The 19,235-nt window shown below is 41.7% G+C and overlaps 1 long non-coding RNA gene across 1 annotated transcript in view; it reads right to left on the bottom strand.

Moving 5' to 3' along the window:
* LOC139032446 (uncharacterized) overlaps positions 1 to 19,235 on the bottom strand; it is a 102,863-nt gene that overhangs the window by 25,486 nt on the left and 58,142 nt on the right. Inside the window, exon 2 of the long non-coding RNA XR_011484989.1 lies at positions 5,796 to 5,868. This is a non-coding gene — a long non-coding RNA (uncharacterized lncRNA). The remainder of the gene's footprint in view (positions 1 to 5,795; positions 5,869 to 19,235) is intronic.

Below are 19,235 nucleotides of genomic sequence, written 5' to 3' on the forward strand. Positions count from 1 at the left end.
TAGAGCTTCCCTCATAGCTCAGTTGGTAAAGAATTTGCCTGCAATGCAGGAGACCCAGGTTCGATTTCTGGGTCAGGAGGATCCCCTGGAGAAAGAAATGGCAACCCACTCCAGTATTCTTGCCTGGAGAATCCCGTGGACAGAGGAGCCTGGCAGGCTATAGTCCATGGGGTCACAAAGAGTAAGACACAACTTAGCGACTAAACCACCACCATCAAGTATTTAGAAATAACATTGGTTAGGAGAAATGAAAAGGAAGTGAACAGTCACATGATCCACTGGTGCAGAATCATAGGCTACTGAACTCCACGCTCAACTGAAGGAATCATCTAGAAGGTATCACCCTATGCTTCACTAAGTGGAGCAATCCCAGGCACAGGACAGAAAATGAAATTTAAGGAAAAAGAACATAACCAGTATCTCTAAGAAAGACTGCACCCAACCCCAGGTGAATCCTTCCCCCATCACACACACAGAATAGAGAGAGGGAGAGGGAACACCGGGCTTGAGCCTTTCAGCTGTAGCTGGAAGATAAGTCAAGTCTCAGGTAATGGTGGAAAGAGGGTGGGGAGAATTCTCTCAGGCTGTAGGTAGTCTATAGAGCAGCTCTTTTAAGCAAGCGTCATGCAACAGGGATTGAGGTTTTAATGTGAAAATACCTAAGAAAATACAGCATGAGAAAGAAGTTAAAAAGATTAATATCTTTTCAGGAGACCCAGGTTCAATTTCTTGGTCAGGAGGATCCCCTGGAGAAAGAAATGGCAACCCACTCCAGTTTTCTTGCCTGGGAAATCCCATGGACAGAGGAGCCTGGAGGGCTATTGTCCATGGGGTAGCAAGAGTCAGATGCAATTTAGTGACTAAATAACAACAACCTGTTTTTACATCCTTAAGACAGAAAATCTCTGGAGTAGTGCTGCGGTTTAAACTGTGTTCCCCAAAGAGATATGTTAAAGTCCTAACTATTTAGTATCTGTGAATGTGAATTTATTTGTAAATAGTCTTTGCGGATCTAGTCAAGTTAAAATGAGATCACACAGTAGGTGGAAACTAATCTGACTTTTCCTTATACAAGAACACAGGGACACTAGCAAGAGAGCCTGTGTGAAGACGGAGAGACACCTCTGGAAAGACAGCCTAGGGAACATGGAAGCCGGGATTTGAGCACGGCACCTACAAACCAAGGAACACCAGGGACTGGCAACCTTCGCCGGGAGCTAGGAGAGGAGAAAGGACAGGAGACGCCCCCAGGGAGCACCACCACCACTAAGATCCCTCTTTTCAGCTAGCAGCCTCCAGAACTGTGGGAGAATAAATGTTCATTGCTTCAAAGCACTCAGTTTGTGGTACTTTGTTACTGTTACAGATGTGCCAGAAAACTAATGCAAGTAACAATGCCTACAAATGGAACAAATGAATAAGTCATTTAGCTATGTACTAATAAGAATTGTTTAACGAAATCAAATAAACTGGAAAAGTACAGATGGACAGGATATACCATATTCCACAAAGCCTGAAAGAGCTGATGAACACCAAAGACTACCATGGTTAAACAATTAAACTCCAAGAAGCAAAAAAAAAATTTTTTTTTTCAAACTTGGAGGCAGAAAAAACTCAGAAGCTCTGATAATCTCTGACCCCTTTTCTTGAAGAATAAAATGAAAAATTGTTTCTGATGAAATCCAGCCAATCAAGGCAGAAATCAAAATAGACCTCAGCCATGCAGAGGCTCAGATAAAACAACATGGGGTGAGTACTGAACCAATTTAAATATAGTACTAATAAAAATAACACTGGGAATTAGGGTTGGGAAATATAAATCTTCATAGAAATTTTATAAACCCTAGTGAAATATTTTAAATATTATAAAATGTATTAAAAAGCAACTAATTATGTTTTGAAAGAAGGACATGAGTCAATGAATACTGGATATAATTCAAATATGAGATTAAAAAATAATGAATCTAAACTGTTTAATGTTTCACCTCATTTTCTTTAACATTCAACAATTTTTAACAAATAGTGATCAAGTTTTAGACATTGTGTTTGACACCAGGAAGCCTTTATGAGTAAGACACAGTCCCTCACTTCCAAGGTTTATATTTTGACAAAAATAATAAATCTGATGTTTGAACTTAATTATATTTTTATATTGGCATCATTATGGTTATCAGGGCTTGCCAGGTGACTCAGTGGTAAAGAATACACCTGCTAATGCAGGAGACTTGGTGGATGCAGGTTCAGTTCCTGGGTCAGAAAAATCCCTTGGAGTAAGAAATGGCAAGCCACTCCAGTATTCTTGCCTGGAAAATTCCATGGGCAAGAGGAGCCTGGTGGGCTACAGTCCATGGGGTCACAAAGAGTCAGATACGACTGAGCCTGCATGCACATCATAGGTAACTCACACCCTAGTATTAAAAAAGACATTGGTCAAGGTGCTTTATACATGTCTTATGGATTCTGTGCAATGGAGCTACAAGAAAGGTACATTATTATCCTCATTATACACTCTAAGAAATACTTACCTAAAGGTCATTAACTTCAAGCTCACCTCCATTTCCTTCTGTCAAGTTCTCCTAAAATTCAATTTAATAGCTTTTTTGTGTGCATGAATAAAACAGGAGGAGGAAAAGGAGGAGGAGGGAACAGAAAAACTGGACTCCAACTTCAGCCCAACTGTTCATTGGCTGTGTGAGATGCTTCATTTTATGAATCAACTCGAATGGGGATGCCCAGATAGGTGGTAAAATATTATTTCTGTGCATATCTGTGAGGATATCTCTGGAAGAGATTAAAATTTGAATCCATAGAATGAAGAAGACCTCCCTCACCAATTCAAGCGAGCATCATCCAACCCATGATCTCAACCAGTGCAGATGAGCATTGTCCAATCCACCCAATAGAACAAAAAAGCAGAGTCAGGGCACATTTTGCTCTCTTTGCTTTAACTAAGACATCCATTTTTTCCCTTCTCTTAGATATCTACACTCCTGGCTCTCAGGTTTTTGACTCAAATTAGGATGTATTCCCCTACCCACCCCTAATTTTCAGAAGTTTAAATTTGGACTAAATTATACCACTGGGTGTCCTGGTTCTCCTGCTTGCAGGGCAGAATATGGGACTTCTCAGCTTCCAATCCCAAAGAAAGGCAATGCCAAAGAATATTCAAATTATCATACAATTGCACTCATTTTACATGATAGCAAGATTATGCTTGAAATCCTTCAAGCTAGGCTTTAGCAGTATGTGAACAAAGAATTTCCAGATGTACAAGCTGGATTCAGAAAAGGCAGAAGAACCAGAGATCAAATTGCCAACATATACTAGGTCATAGAAAAAACAAGGGAATTTAAAAAAAAATCTACTTCTGCTTCATTGACTATACGAAAGCCTTTAACTGTGTGGATCACACAAACTGTGGAATATTCTTGAAGAGATGGGAATACCAGACCACATTATCTACCTCCTGAGAAACCTGTATGCAGGACAAGAAGCAACATTTAGAACCGGATGTGAAACAATGGGCTAGTTCATAATTGGGAAAGAAGTATGTCAAGGCTGTATATTGTCATCCTGCTTTGTCATCTTACATGCAAAGTACATCATACGAAATGCTGGGCTGGATGGCTCACAAGCTGGAATCAAGATTGCCTGGAGAAATATCAGCAACCACAGATATGCAGATGATACCACTTTAATGACAGAAAGTGAAGAGGAACTAAAGAGCCCCTTTATAAAAGTGAAAGAGGAGAGTGAAAAAGTTGGCTTAAAGCTCAACATTCAGAAAACTAAGATCACTTCATAGTGAATAGATGGGGAAAAAAGTGGAAATGGTGTCAGGTTTCATATTTTTGGGCTCCAAAATCAATGTGACTGGTGACTTCAGCCATGAAATTAAGACACTTGCTCCTTGGAAGAAAAGCTATGACAAATCTAGATAGCATATTAAAAAGCAGAGACATCAATTTGCCAACAAAGGTCCATATAGTCAAAGCTATGGTTTTTCCAGTATTCCTGTATGGATGTGAGACGTGGATAAAGATGGCTGAGTGCTGAAGAATTAATGCTTTCGAACTGTGGTGTTGGAGAAGACTTTTGAGAGTCCTTTGTACTGCAAGGAGATCAAACCAGTCAATCCTTAACAAAATCAGTCCTGAATATTCACTGGAAGGACTGATGCTGAAGTTGAAACTCCAATACTTTGGCCATTTGATGGAAAGAGCCGACTTATTGGAAAAGGCCCTGATGCTGGGAAAGATTGAAGGCAGGAGGAGAAGGGTACGATGGATGGGATGGTCGGATGGTATCGTTGACTCAATGGACATGAGTTTGAGCAAACTCAGGGAGATGGTGAAGTAGTGAAGGACAGGAAAGCCTGGCATGCTGCAGTTCATGGGGTCACAGATTCTCCCGTATCCATATGAGCCATTTCTTATAACAAATCAATCTCTGTTTCTTTCTCTGTGTATGTGTACATATTACACATATACAATGTATATACATATATCCTATTGGTTCTGTTTCTCTGGAGAACCCTAACTAATACACAGTGATACAGTGTGACCTTAGACACAGGACTATTCTGCACCTTATAGCAGAGGGATGGTGCTATTTGTCCACACATCAGTTTGCCTCTTGACCCTTTAATTATAGAACTCGATTTCAGGCCAGTAGATACAGGATAAGAACTATTATTCCCAACCTCTTTGGCAGCTGACTGACCATGTGACTATGCCATAACTCAATGGGTTATAAGTAGATTTTGTGCAACTCAGGAGAAGAGACTATGAAGGAAATGAGTATGTTCCCCCTCCTTGCCCCCATCCCCCCTGCTGCTTAGAATATCAAGTGATGACTGGAGGATTTTGCATCATGGGAATGGGGCTCAATTCTAAGGAGGCAGAAATAGGGAGCTGGAAGCAGCCTGGATCTCAGATGATTATGGAGCTACCCCTGCCCCAGGTGGCACATTGGTAAAGAATCTACCTGCCAATATAGGAGACAGGGGTTGGATCCCTGGGCCACGAAGATCCCCTGGAGAAGGAAATGGCAATTCATTCCAGTATTCTTGCCAGGAAAATCCCAAGGACAGAGAAGCCTGGCGGTCTATAGTCCATGGGGTCACAAAGAGTCAAACAGGACTGAGCGACTGAGCCCCCCACACCCCCATCCTAGAACTGAACTGGTTGTATCTGGACTTTAACAAAGCTCAAATGTTTATCTTCTTTCTGCCATTATTTCTGTGTTTCAGATACGGTTAACCTAATCTTCAGTAATGCAAATGGATTACCTTTTATATTTAGGAGTTGCAGCACTTTTATCCATGTTGAAAGGATCACCAGGTAATATCACGTCGGAGCAAGGGTAGGGGACAGAGTCACATCTTACAATGAGTAAAGTAAAGCTCAGAGAGAAGCAACTTACTCACTAAGCCCAAAACTCAGATTTAGACCTGGATCATTCTAGCATCTACAGAGACTGGTTGGTACAATAAAACTGTCATCTGGGGCATTTATCTCTTTTGATCCCATGTACTCGCCTCCCCTGAAGCCTCCTCAGAGTGAGAAGAATAGAGCAATTTGATCCCTCGCAGAGTATGGAAAACTTCCAAGATATTTTAATCATGCAAAAACGAAAAGGCCAAAAAGACAATGGGCACCTTTTTCAGAAGCTGGCATACAGTTTTCAACCAAGAGAGACAAGGGGTGATGATGGACTGACAATTCACAGAATTCACAATTCTTCTCTGACAATACACAGCTACTGACAATCCTGAGGATTCCCACTGCACTGACCTTGACAAGGACCTCTGATTGCCTCCCAGATATTTGTCCTAGGCTCGTCTCTCTCTTCAGCTCCACAGGGATGCTGGAAATTCAAGAGGATCCATTTAACAAATAATCATAAAGATCTACAGGCAAGCCAATGTACTAAACACCAAGATATCCAAGATGAATAAGACCGAGCCTTTGCCGTCCAAGTTTATAATCTTCTGGCCAAAATAATAACAAGCAGTTTATTAGATGTTTTACATGAGCAAAATCTGGGCAGCTCACTTGCTAGTATGAAATATGCAGTATTCAGTGCCTATTATGGGTTCCAGGCAACAGATCTGAAGGAAATGTATATTATCTTCATTTTAAAGATGAGGAGGTAAGGCACATGGCAGTTACAGAATTCACCTGAGGTTACAAAGCAAGATGTATATGTTGTTTCATTTAAGACTTGCAACAGTTCCTAGTCCTTGGTACTTGTGTAATACCATTAAGTATCATGTTCATCATTGGCAAGGATGTGGGGAACTGGTCACACACAGACACGTGTTGGGAGTGTTAGCTGACAGAATATTAATCGATGAAAGATTAACAAGATTGAGGGAGAGAAAGCGGCTGACTCAAAGTCTCACATGAATGAGAAACATGAGCCCAGGGAAACTGAACTCCAAACTGAACCTCATATGAAACCCTATGTGCTATGATCCGATGAACAGAGGACCTATGTTGGCAGCCCCAGAAGGACATGTGAGGAAGAGGGTTGGGCAGCATTCAACATGGACTGACCCAGAGGTGATCATGTTGAGTGAAGTGAGTCAAAGAAATATCGAATGGTACTGCGTTAACTGCAGAATCTAAAAAGAAATGACACACATGGAATGCTTCTTAATGAAAGGACACATCCAAGCAGAGCCCCAAATGGTGATTGGTCCAGAGTAGGGAAAGTCTTCTTGTATTGAGAGAGCAAACTCTTGCAAGCAGATGAAAACTTGTCTCCTCTGGCAAAGTCCTAGGCCCACATCTGGAGGTTGGGATAGGAGGGATGAGATGGATGAAGACATGAATGAAAATGAAATCTTTGTTTGCTGGCCTCTTAGCCTCCAAGAATATACAAGCAAAGCCATATATATAGGGGGAAAAAATCCTAGCAATGAAAAAAATCATTTGTGATGTCTACTTTAAAAATATTCACAACCTCAAAGTTGAGAGTTCTGTTTCTTTCAGCAGGATTTTTTAGGACTTCAAGCCCAAAAGGCAGCATCTCATGTGACCCTGAAAGGACTACTTCAAGGAGGCAAGGGAGAGTGGGGAGCTAGGATACATAGGAGTTTTGCAATAAAGGGTAGGTAGTGGAAACATCAAAAGATTAGTCTTAAAGAAAATCAGAAATCCCAATGTAAGGAATTTAGCGCTTTTCTATGTTTAGGAAGATGCAAGAGTCTGAGCTCACTGAAATCATTTCTTTGATATCCCTCAGCCTTCTGGGGCCAGTATCCTGTGTTTTTACATCCCAAGCCACTATAGGGAGTGTTGGCAGTCTGACGGTTGCTGGATGGCAGATATTCAGTTTCCTTCCCGAGTTTCCTCAGGGCTCACCTGCTCACCATTGGTGGAGGCTGTAATGTCTGATGACTCTGACAGCCTTTGTTTACTGATAAGGCAGGAAATATCCCCTTTCTGAGTAATATGTTTTCCCTTTTGTAAATATCTACCTATCAGAGGCCCAAGCAAATTCCATAGCCAAATCTTGCCACAGTATTATAATTAAAGAAAAAAGAAAGGCTGTAATCAAAGAAACAGTTCTGAAAGTAGAAATAAGTTCTCATGTGAGTCAAAGGAGATCCAATACATCAGGTCAAACACACTCCTTACCTCTTTTTTGCTCTCTTTCTGGTCTATCTCTCAGCCTGATGCTACCCCAAACCCTTCCCTTTCCTCCATACCTCACATACCCTCTCATACCCTCTCATACCTCACATACCCTCCTCCACACCTCACTAACTATCTACTAAAGTCTCCCTGACTTGTGCTGGGATATTATGATTTATAATAAGAAATTTGTATTTGGTCTTCCTCTCTATTCTAGCACAGAATACTTAAGTGAATATCCCAAATGATGAGAGAACAAAGGTGTTTTGTTATGTTAATGAGTGACTTAGATCACACTTAGGGATGAAGGCTTGTTGCCAGGAGAACCAATTATCAATGAACAAATGTTGCCTACCAAGTAAGTAAATAAAGGATGCTGTAGCCGTCAAGAGTTGCAGCATGGACCAGGAGCCCCGAGGGAACTCAAGATGGAGAGGAGCTGGATGCCTGCTGCCAAGCCCTTAGTCACTGCAGCCACCCCCCACCCCCAAGGATGTACCCTGAAGGCACTCAGGATGGGAAAGAGCAGGATACTGGCTCTAGATAGCAGAGGTGCAAATGAAAGGAATGATTTCAGTGAGCCCAGACTGTTGCATCTTCACATAACACAGAAAAGCCCTGGATTCCTTAACTTGAGATGTTTGGTTTTCTTTAATTACCAGTAATCTTTTGATATTCTATTACCTGGTATTTTTCACATAAACCGGTACCTCCCTTACCTCTTCAGAGCAGCCCCTCAGAGATATCTTAGGGGCTGCGTCCCAGGCTTAAGTTCTCAGTTTTGTCCACCAAAGAAAACATAATTTTCAACTACTAGGCTGTACATTTTTTGTTTCAGTCAACACAACCATGTAATTAGATGTTGGAACATTCAGTTGCCCACTCCACCCACTTCCTGATATCTAGGGAAGGAAGAGGGACTAGAGGTTGGATTGAAATCAAGTAGACATATGTAGAGGATTTCCCGGTGACAGGACCCTAGGGCATGTCCTACGTACCAGTGATTAGAAAAAAAAAACCTGTGGGAGCAAACTGGTATCCTAGGGCATCTGTGAGCAGAGAGAGACAAGTAAGCCCAAGCAGCTGATGGGGAAAATTAAGGAATGCAGAAACAAAGGACAACCAGGAAGAGAAACATTCATAAACTCAAACAATAAATCAGTCTCAGGGACTCCTAATTATGTCTCAAAGGTAAAGATAAAGTCTAACGCATATCCCTCAGTTGTTTATAGAAACTAGACCCCAACTAGGAGGAGTGTGATTCTGAGCATGTGGTCCCCAGACCAGCTGGAGCCTGAAGGCAGATAATGTTAAGCCCTGTGGCCTCACCTGGTTTTTGTCACCCACCAATCAGAAACAAACGTGCACTAGCTGACCCTGTTCCGCATCACCCTTTCCCTCAGCTCACCTTTAAAACCTCTTCCCCAAGCCATTCAAGAGTTCAAGCCTTTTGAGCATTAGCTACCCCTACTCCTTGCTTGATAAGGTCTTCCCTGGTGGCTTAGATGGTAAAGAATCTCATACAATAAAGAATCTGCCGGCAATGCAGGGGACTCAGGTTTGATCCCTGGATCACTAAGATCCCCTGGAGAAGGGAATGGCTACCCACTCTGGTATTCTTGCCTGGAGAATCCTCATGGACAGAGGAGCCTGACGGGCTACAGTCCATGGGGTTGCAAAGAGTCAGACACAACTCAGCAACCGAACCACAAACAACAATTTAGTAAATAAATTGTTTCTCTGAGTTCTGTGAGCCACTCCAACAAATAAGCAGAACCCAAGAGGAGGGTTGTTAGAAGCTCTAATCTATAGCCAGTTGTTCAGAAGCTCAAGTGACAACCTGGACTTGCACCCAGCATCTGCAGCGTGGGGAGGAGCTGCAATCTTACAGAACTGAGCCCTTAACCTGTGGGTGTGATGCCATCTCCAGGAAAATAGTGTGAACACTGAGCTGAACCACAGGACAGCCAGCTGATGTCAGAGAACAGCTTGGCGGCCTGGGAATGCCAACCCTTTCATGAATCAGAATTGGTGACCAGAACCCTTATATGCTTTCTTTACTCCACTTATCTTTGTATACAGGCCTCTGCTCCTATGTTTTTCTCACTCTGAGAATCTGTTACATTCTTTCCAAATCATCCATCTCCAGAGACCATCCTTCAACAATGCCCTTAAATGACAAACCAAGGAAAGTCAAGGGGAGATAGGAGGGAGGGGAAGGGAAGGTGTGCAGGAAAAGGAAAACTCCAGAAAGGCAATATAAAAATATCAGTCATAAAGCTGTGGAACAGAGATTCTTGGTAGTATTTATTTTCCTTATCAAAAGAGACTGTCAAATTCACAGACACAAAGAGTAGGTTAGAGGTTTCCAAAGGCTGGGAGCAGGGGAAAGAATGAGAGTTCAGTTCAGTTCAGTTCAGTCGCTCAGTCGAGTCTGACTCTTTGAGAGCCCATGAATCGCAGCATGCCAGGCCTCCCTGTCCATCACAAACTCCCAGAGTTTACTCAAACCCATGCCCATCGAGTCGGTGATGCCATCCAGCCATCTCATCCTCTGTCGTCCCCTTCTCCTCCTGCCCCCAATCCCTCCCAGCATCGGGGTCTTTTCCAATGAGTCAACTCTTTGCATGAGGTGGCCAAAGTATTGGAGTTTCAGCTTCAGCATCAGTCCTTCCAATGAACACCCAGGACTGATCTCCTTTAGGATGGACTGGTTGGATCTCCTTGCAGTCCAAGGGACTCTCAAGAGTCTTCTCCAACACCACAGTTCAAAAGCATCAATTTTTCAGCGCTCAGCTTTCTTCACAGTCTAACTCTCACATCCATACATGACCATTGGAAAGACCATAGCCTTGACCAGATGGACCTTTGTTGGCAAAGTAATGTCACTGCTTTTTAATATGCTATCTAGGTCAGTCATAACTTTCCTTCCAAGGAGTAAGTGTCTTTTAATTTCATGGCTGCAGTCACCATCTGCAGTGATTTTGGAGCCCAAAAAAATAAAGTCTGACACTATTTCCACTGTCTCCCCATCTATTTCCCATTTGGTGATGGGACCAGATGCCATGATCTTAGTTTTCTGAATGTTGAGCTTTAAGCCAACTTTTCCACTCTCCTCTTTCACTTTCATCAAGAAGCATTTTAGTTCCTCTTCACTTTCTGCCATAAGGGTGGTGTCATCTGCACATCTGAGGTTATTGATATTTCTCCCAGCAATCTTGATTCCAGCTTGTGCTTCTTCCAGCCCAGCGTTTCTCATGATGTACTCTGCATATAAGTTAAATAAGCAGGGTGACAATATACAGCCTTGGCGTAATCCTTTTCCTATTTGGAACCAGTCTGTTGTTCCATGTCCAGTTCTAACTGTTGCTTCCTGACCTGCATACAGATTTCCCAAGAGGCAGGTCAGATAATCTGGTATTCCCATCTCCTTCAGAATTTTCCACAGTTTATTGTGATCCACACAGTCGAAGGCTTTGGCATAGTCAATAAAGCAGAAATACATGTTTTTCTGGAACTCTCTTGCTTTTTCGATGATTCAGCGGATATTGGCAATTGGATCTCTGGTTCCTCTGCCTTTTCTAAAACCAGTTTGAACATCTGGAAGTTCTCGGTTCACGTATTGCTGAAGCCTGGCTTGGAGAATTTTGAGCATTACTTTACTAGGGTGTGAGATGAGTGCAATCGTGCGGAAGTTTGAGCATTCTTTGGGATTGCCTTTCTTAGGGATTGAAATGAAAACTGATCTTTTCCAGTCCTGTGGCCACTGCTGAGTTTTCCAAATTTGCTGGCATATTGAGTGCAGCACTGATAAACAATTAAACCATTTCTACTTAGGGTAATGGAAACATTTTGGAAGTAGATACTGATGATGGTTGCACAGCATTATGTGTTACTAATGCCCCTAGATTATACATTTAAAATTGTTAAATGGCAAAAATTTGCCATTTAATATATGGCAAATATATTATTTGCAATATATGTTACATATATTTTACCACATTCAAAGGATGAGGGACTGGCACAGCCTTTGCTATTTTTTGCCCTCTTGCCCCTTCTTTCTGCCCAGAGTACAGATAATGCCCACATTGGTACAGGAAACAACCAGACAGCAGGAGGTGACAAGCATGAGGATGAAAGGCAACATATTAAAGATGAAAGAGAGAACCAGGATCCTTCCAGGCATGAGCAGCGTTACCATCCCAAATGGACTCCCCCCAGATTTTTAAGGATAAGAGAAAATTAAATTCCTCTTTAAGATACTTAGCAAGCTTCAGTTACTTGCCACTGAGCACACTCCTCACAAATACAGCTCCCCCGTTGCCTACTCTAAAAAATCAAATATCTGCACACGGCATTGGAGACCCTTCCCAGTCTAGCCCTAAGTTCCCTTTGTAGACTTTCCACACCCTCTTTTCCTGAAGTAAACTCCAGACTCTCACTTTGCATTTTTCTAAACATAATGCTCAGGTCTCTGCATCTGTGCCTTTGCTTATGGCAGTTCCCAATTGCAATGTCCTTTCCTATCATCCCTTCTTAGCCATCCTGCAAACCTAGGAAGACTTCCCCTCACTCCAGCAAGATGTCAAGATTCTCCTCCTGAACCTTCAGCCCCTTTGTATCCCATGCATCGCCAGTCTCTTATCCATCAGCGAATCTATTCTACTTTCACATCCTGTGGGAAACTACTTCCAGCCACGACTACTGGTCATCCCCTTACTGCAGGCCTTGCTTAGCTCTCATCTAGACAATCAAAACAGCCTCCAGTTGGCCTCCTTAGTCTATTTTTGCCTCCTTTGCTCCAGTCAATTTCTACTACAAAATCATCTTTTTAAAAATAAAAGTCTGAGGACTTCCCTGGTGGTCCAATGGTTAAGACTGTGCTGCCAATTCAGAGGGCACAGGTTCAACCCCTGGTTAGGCTACTAAGATTCTACATGTCATGGGGCACAGCCAAAAGATATTCTATACATACACACACACGTGTGCCTGCTCAGTCACTCAGTCATGTCTGACTCTGTGTGACCCCATGGACTGTAGCCCACCAGGCTCCTCTGTCCATGGGATTCTCCAGGCAAGAATACTGGAGTGGGTTGCCACGCCCTCCACCAAGGGATCTTCCTGACCCAGAGATCAAACTGTGTCTCCTACATCTCCTACATTGGCAGGCAGATTCTTAATCACTGGGCCACCGGGAGAAGCCCCCCACCCCCAACCACCACATACATACAATCATATCATTGCCCTTCACAAACTCCCCAGGTAGCTTCCTAACACATCAGGATAAATTCCAAGCTCCTTCCCTGCTTGGCCTACAAACCTATTCATCATTTGGTTTCTGTCTGCCCCTCCAAACTCAGTCTTTATCCCTTTTCCTGTGTTTTTTTTTTTTTTAAAACCAGATTGGTCATCTTCTGTTCCTTGAAAATGCCAACCTAATTCCAGCCTTAAGACATTTGCATCTGATGTCCCCTCTGCCTGGAATAATCTCCTGCCAAATCAACACATAGCTGGTACCCTCATTACTAAGAACTCTCTACTCAAATATCACCACCCCCAAGAGCCCTGCGCTGACCACTTTAGAGTAGACCCCACAGGACCACTCTGAAAGGTCTACTCTGTCTCTCTTCATCACATTTCTCCCCAGCGCTCCCAAGTTTAAATTCATGTTCATTTTCTTGTTTACTATAGAACTCCCCACTGGAATGCCAACTCATCAGGGCAGGAGCTGTATTCTGTCCATCCCTGAATCTCCAGCATCCACCACAGTGCCAGGCACACCGGAGGTTGGGATACTCTAACTCATCCTGTTTGTGTACCACCTGTGTACCTGTTTCATTATCACCACTAGGTGGCTACTGGTAACACCAAAGCATCTTCAGCATTTCTTTCAACTCAGCCTACTTCTCCCTCCTTTTATCTTACCACCTACTCCCTGACCCTATTACAAGTTCAGACTATCCAAATAATGGTACGGTGAAGGAACAGTTCAGTTTCTGGTTTAAGTCTGTCAGGGAACTCTGATCTTACCGACAAAGATCTTACTTCTGTAAGTACTCTGATCTTACTAACAAAAAATTGCCCTCACCAAAAAGATTAACTACTACGACACGATTTTGATGCTAATACTTTTATCATTTCAGTTTTCTTTCTCTATTTCATTAGAAAAAGCAAAGCCACTTTGAATCCTTTTTACAAAGAGGGGAGACAGACATTTTAAAAAATACAAAAGATGACATAAAGTTTAATATCCAAATAGACAGAAACAATGATGGCACGAAATTTAAAAGGCCAGAATCACTAGCTACCAAGATTATGTGCATGTAAATAAAAGTTAGCTACTCTATTTATGCTCTAAATCATTTAGCTAAATGACTGACACTGAAATCTAAGTTTCCAAGTTTCTCCGCTATCCCTTGCCAATGCCAGCCTCACTGCAGACAGCATGTCTGCTGGAGCTATGTCCATGATGGAAGTCCTGATGATTAAAGTCTTCAGCATCTATACTATTTCAGATGATTAAAACCATAGCCCCCTTTAATGCACATTGTTTGGTGAAAGAAGCCAGCCTGGAAAGGATTGGCTGTAGGATTCCAACTACAAGACATTCTAGAAAATACGTTTAAGTATAGAGGCAGTAAAAAGATTAGTGGTTGAATGTACTTAATAAAACTAAATTGTATGCTCAAAATTGGTTAAAATGATAAGTTTTATGTTTATTTTACCATCATTTTTTTAAAGGCAAAAAAAATCAGCAATTGCCGGAGTTTCAGTAGGAGAGGTGGGAAGGGATGAGAGAGGAAGCATGGAGGATGGTTAGGGCAGTGAAACTATTCTGTATGATGCTGCAATGATGGATACATGTCATCACATATTTTTCAAAACCCGTAGAACATATACCACAGTGAGTTAATCCTTATACAAAGACTATGGACTTTAGTTAACAATAATGTATCAATACTGGGTCATCAATTGTAGAATAAATATAAGTAATGTGAGATGTCCTAACAGAGGAACCTGAGGCGAGGCAAGGGAAAGGGGCAAATGAGAACTCTCTGGACTTTCAGCTCAATTTTCTATAAACCTGCAACTGCTCTGGAAGATAAAGTCTATTAATTTTTTTAAGTCCCTTTTCTGGTCATTTGCATCTACTCAAATAGAAAATTTTTAAAAGTCCTTAGTGATGAATTATAGATTTGGGATGACATTACCTTAATTGCATGTTCATATTTCTTCTTAATTACTGAATGAGTTTTCTGTTTAATAAGTATTCTTAAATATCAAACAGCTGATGGGGCAGATATTTATTAAATGTCTACTTTTTACAAGGCTCTGTGATAGACACTCATATATTTTAAAATAACTAAACCAAAATATGTATTCAAAATTGCCCTGGGGGAGGGAAAATTAATATTTCCACAGCACTCTTCCTAGGTGCAGAGGTCACCTTGCTCCCCGATCATTCTCCCCAGCAATGCTAGAGGAAGTGGGGCTGTCTCTCCTCTCCTCTGTACATTTTTATGGATTGCTCAGCTCCTCTCAAAAGATAGAAGATAATTTCTCAGAGCAAACGGCCACATTGATATTCACGGGATAAATGGTTTGTAACTGAACAGCAACACCCCACTAATGTAAATTTCATACACAGCTTCCAAAAGGTTAAACAATGCTACTTGGCTCTACTGTGCCCAGAAAGCAAATGACAGCGAGATCCAACCTTGGAGCCAGGAGGAGTCCTGCAGAAAGTTCTCCCAGTCCGAAGGTCTTACTCTCTGCGTGGGAGGGGAGTTATTCACAGTCGGAGTCCCCTGGAAGCAAAACGATCCAGCACACACACAAACAAGCCCCACTCCAAGTGACAGACCGCAGGAAAAGGATGAAGGGAGACAGGGAAGGTGGACTTGCTTTCAAGTTTGCTCTATGAATATGTATTTTCAATCAGCTTTTCCATATATGCTTGCTGCATGTCATTATCCTCTCCACTGGTCCTTAACTGCGCGTTCTGACTCCACCCACTCCCAGCGATTCAATCAGTATTAAAATGCCAAGTGTGTGCCACACACCCGTTTGAGTACTAAGGAAATAACAATGAAGAATTCAGACAACTTCTTTGCCCCCAAGGGGTTTTATAATCTGTAAGGAGTAGACAGTAAACAAACTAATTTCAGATGGTGTTCAAGACTATGAAGAAAAATAAAACTGGGTGATGATGTAACAAGGAGAGAGAGATGGTGGCAGGGCATTTGGTGTACTGAGTTTAGACACCTGGGTCATGAAAAACACCCCATAAAGATGTGAGATTTAAACTGATAACAAGATGAAGAGGAAGCATCAATCATCTAAAGATGTAAAGGCTCGGAGTTTGGGATTAGCAGATGCAAACTATTCTATATAGAATGGATAACCAACAAGGTCCTACTGTATAGCACAGGGAACTATATTCAATATCCTGTAATAAACCATAATGGAAAAGAATATGAAAAAGTGTACAGTATATATAATGTGTGTGTGTATGTATAACAGAGTCACTTTGTTGTATTGCAGAAAATAACACAATATTGTAAATCAACTACATGTCAATAAAATTTTTTTATAAAACTAGCAAAAGAAATGCATTACACTAAAAATACAGAAAGATATATAAAGGCCCCCAGGCAGCAAGAGCCTTGCATATTCAAGACTAGGAAGGACGTGTGTGTCCAAGAAGAGTGAGGATGGAAAGAGTGGTGGTCAAGGGCCAGGTCGTGGAAGGCCTTCAATCATTCTGAGTTTCATGCTGCGTAACGGGGAAGCAACAAAGGATTTTAATTCAATAAGCAAAATAACATGATATATGATTTTTAAAGACTGATTTTACCATGATGTGTGCAAACGATTGTAGAGGAACAAGACTGGAGAAGGAGATGCACAGGGAATTGGAAGAGGCTGCTTGGACCAGCAGGTGGCAGTGTGCCGCCGAGACCCCACAGTATAACAAGTATGCCCAACCCCGCGGACACACTAGGGTCAAAATCAGCCATGGCCCAGCTTGGAAAGCAGCTGATTCAAGCTGAAAATAGCAGCCTTTCGACAATGTGTCCACACCAAAGGAATTTCTTTTTCACACATGAAATTGACTTCTCTGCTTGGGAGCCCCTTGAAATAGTGTGATGGAAAGAAGAGCCTCGGTTTGGAAATACCATAGAGGGTGACCTGAATACAACTTGCTAATAATAGATTCAATTTGTGGTGAATAAAGAAAGAATTAAGGGCAACTCCTACATTTTTGGCCAGAGTACCATGATGGGTTGCTCCACTTACTGAGATGTGGAAGACTGGAAAAGAACTGTGTGATGCAAAAGACCAAAAGGTTTGTTTTTAACATGTTGACTGAACTGTCCATTAGATGTCAGATGGGCAATCACATAAGGGGAGAGTTTGGAAAGAGGAGATGAGAAAAGGGGATGGAAATCGGCTGGAGGGTGGCAAGAATCAGAGATGAGGAAAAAGAGTCGGCAAATTCCACACTTGACTCATTCAGCCACCAACACACACTTATGCAATGAAACAGGACAAGAAGACTGTTCCAGAAATAGCTACCTGGCAGGTGGAGGCTGGGTGGTGCTCACTCAACATGTGCTTTATAACTCATTTTCAATCAAAGGCTCCCATTTAAATCCAGATATTAGATCATCTACAAATTTAATTAGCTATATTAGTGCAGAATCTCAATTTGACCATAAAAATTGAATGTTTAATATAGTTTAAGGGTCAATGGCCTTTTTTTTTAAAAGGAGACAGATGAAATGGCCACAGATTAATGCTTCCGGTCATCCTCAATATATCAGAGTTATGAAGACAACAGAAAAGAATGGATAGTACAAGTATGAATCCTGAACAAAATACAGGATTAACTATCTTCTACCAAACTCTCCTTAAAAAATTATTTTCTCCATGGCTGATTCATTTCAATGTATGACAAAAACTACTGTAATGATGTAAAGTAATTGGCCTCCAACTAATAGAAATAAATGGAAAAAAAAAAAAAGAATTTTCCACAGTTTGTTGTGATCCACACAGTAAAAAAATAAATAAATAAATCTTGAATAAATGGAAAAAAAATTATTTCCTCTAATTATTTGCACATCATCAGTCAGTCAGTCAGTTCAGTCGCTCAGTAGTGTCCGACTCTTTGCGACCCCATGAATCGCTGCACGCCAGGCCTCCCTGTCCATCACGAGCTCCCGGAGTTTACTCAAACCCACGCCCATCGAGTTGGTGATGCCATCCAGCCATCTCATCCTCTGTCATCCCCTTCGCCTCCTGCCCCCAATCCCTCCCAGCATCAGGGTCTTTTCCAGTGAGTCAACTCTTCGCATGAGGTGGCCAAAGTGCTGGAGTTTCAGCTTCAGCATCAGTCCTTCCAATGAACACCCAGGACTGATCTCCTTTAGGATGGACTGGTTGGATCTCCTTGCAGTCCAAGGGACTCTCAAGAGTCTTCTCCAACACCACAGTTCAAAAGCATCAATTCTTCGGCACTCAGCTTTCTTCACAGTCCAACTCTCACATCCATACATGACCACTGGAAAAACCATAGCCTTGACCAGATGGACCTTTGTTGGCAAAGTAATGTCACTGCTTTTTAATATGCTATCTAGGTTGGTCATCACTTTCCTTCCAAGGAGTAAGCGTCTTTTAATTTCATGGCTGCAGTCACCATCTGCAGTGATTGTGGAGCCCAAAAAATAAAGTCTGACACTGTTTCCACTGTCTCCCCATCTATTTGCACATCAGAGCATCTTACAATTGCCTCTTGAAGCTACTTTCAGAAGCCAAGTATCTCACACTCAGGGAGAACAGCCCTATCACCTTCTAACACCCTTCTCCCTTGGGTACAGACAGCTACTATGTGCACATGCTATTAATAATGAAAACAAAACACTGCAATAATTTTGGCCAGATCCATAAATATTTATAAGGTCTTGGGTGAGTTCATACACATTTTCATATCATTTAATTTAAGAAGAGTTGTCATAATGAGCATTCGACCTAGATTTCAGTCTTGACTATGTCATTTGCTTGTTGTTACTTTGTGCAAAGCAGTTGCCAACAGTGTGTTTAGTTGTAAATAGGAAGGACTTCTCTGACTACTTCACACAGAGATGAGCTAATTAAAAGAAATGAGGGTGTGTAAACTTACCTGCCATGTCTATTGCTAGGAAAAGTAAGCTCAGGCACATTATAAATTCAGTGTTGTCCTGAAATTTCTTACCTTGTAATTGCTGGAATATCAGAAATCAGATGTGTCTGGACTACTTGATACAAACACAACACCAAGTCTGTGTTTTTTCACACCAGCACATAGCAGTTGATTAACTGACATTAGTTTCACGCAGTCCATGTTTACTTCACTCCTCACCAAAGAGAGGTCAGAGATGAATTAGTTCAAGCTTGTTTTTAAATTTGAGGAAAGCAAAACCCAAATAGGTGAAGGGACAGGTGAAACTTCTGGCTTCACAGTAAATCTCTCTCAGCCTGAGTTTCCCCATCTGTTTAATAAGGGAATTAAACTAGATAAGTAATTTTAAACCTGTGTGAATCTGCTATAAA

Source organism: Odocoileus virginianus, chromosome 3, assembly GCF_023699985.2.
Source record: "Odocoileus virginianus isolate 20LAN1187 ecotype Illinois chromosome 3, Ovbor_1.2, whole genome shotgun sequence".
In the NCBI taxonomy this organism is placed as follows: Eukaryota; Metazoa; Chordata; class Mammalia; order Artiodactyla; family Cervidae; genus Odocoileus; species Odocoileus virginianus.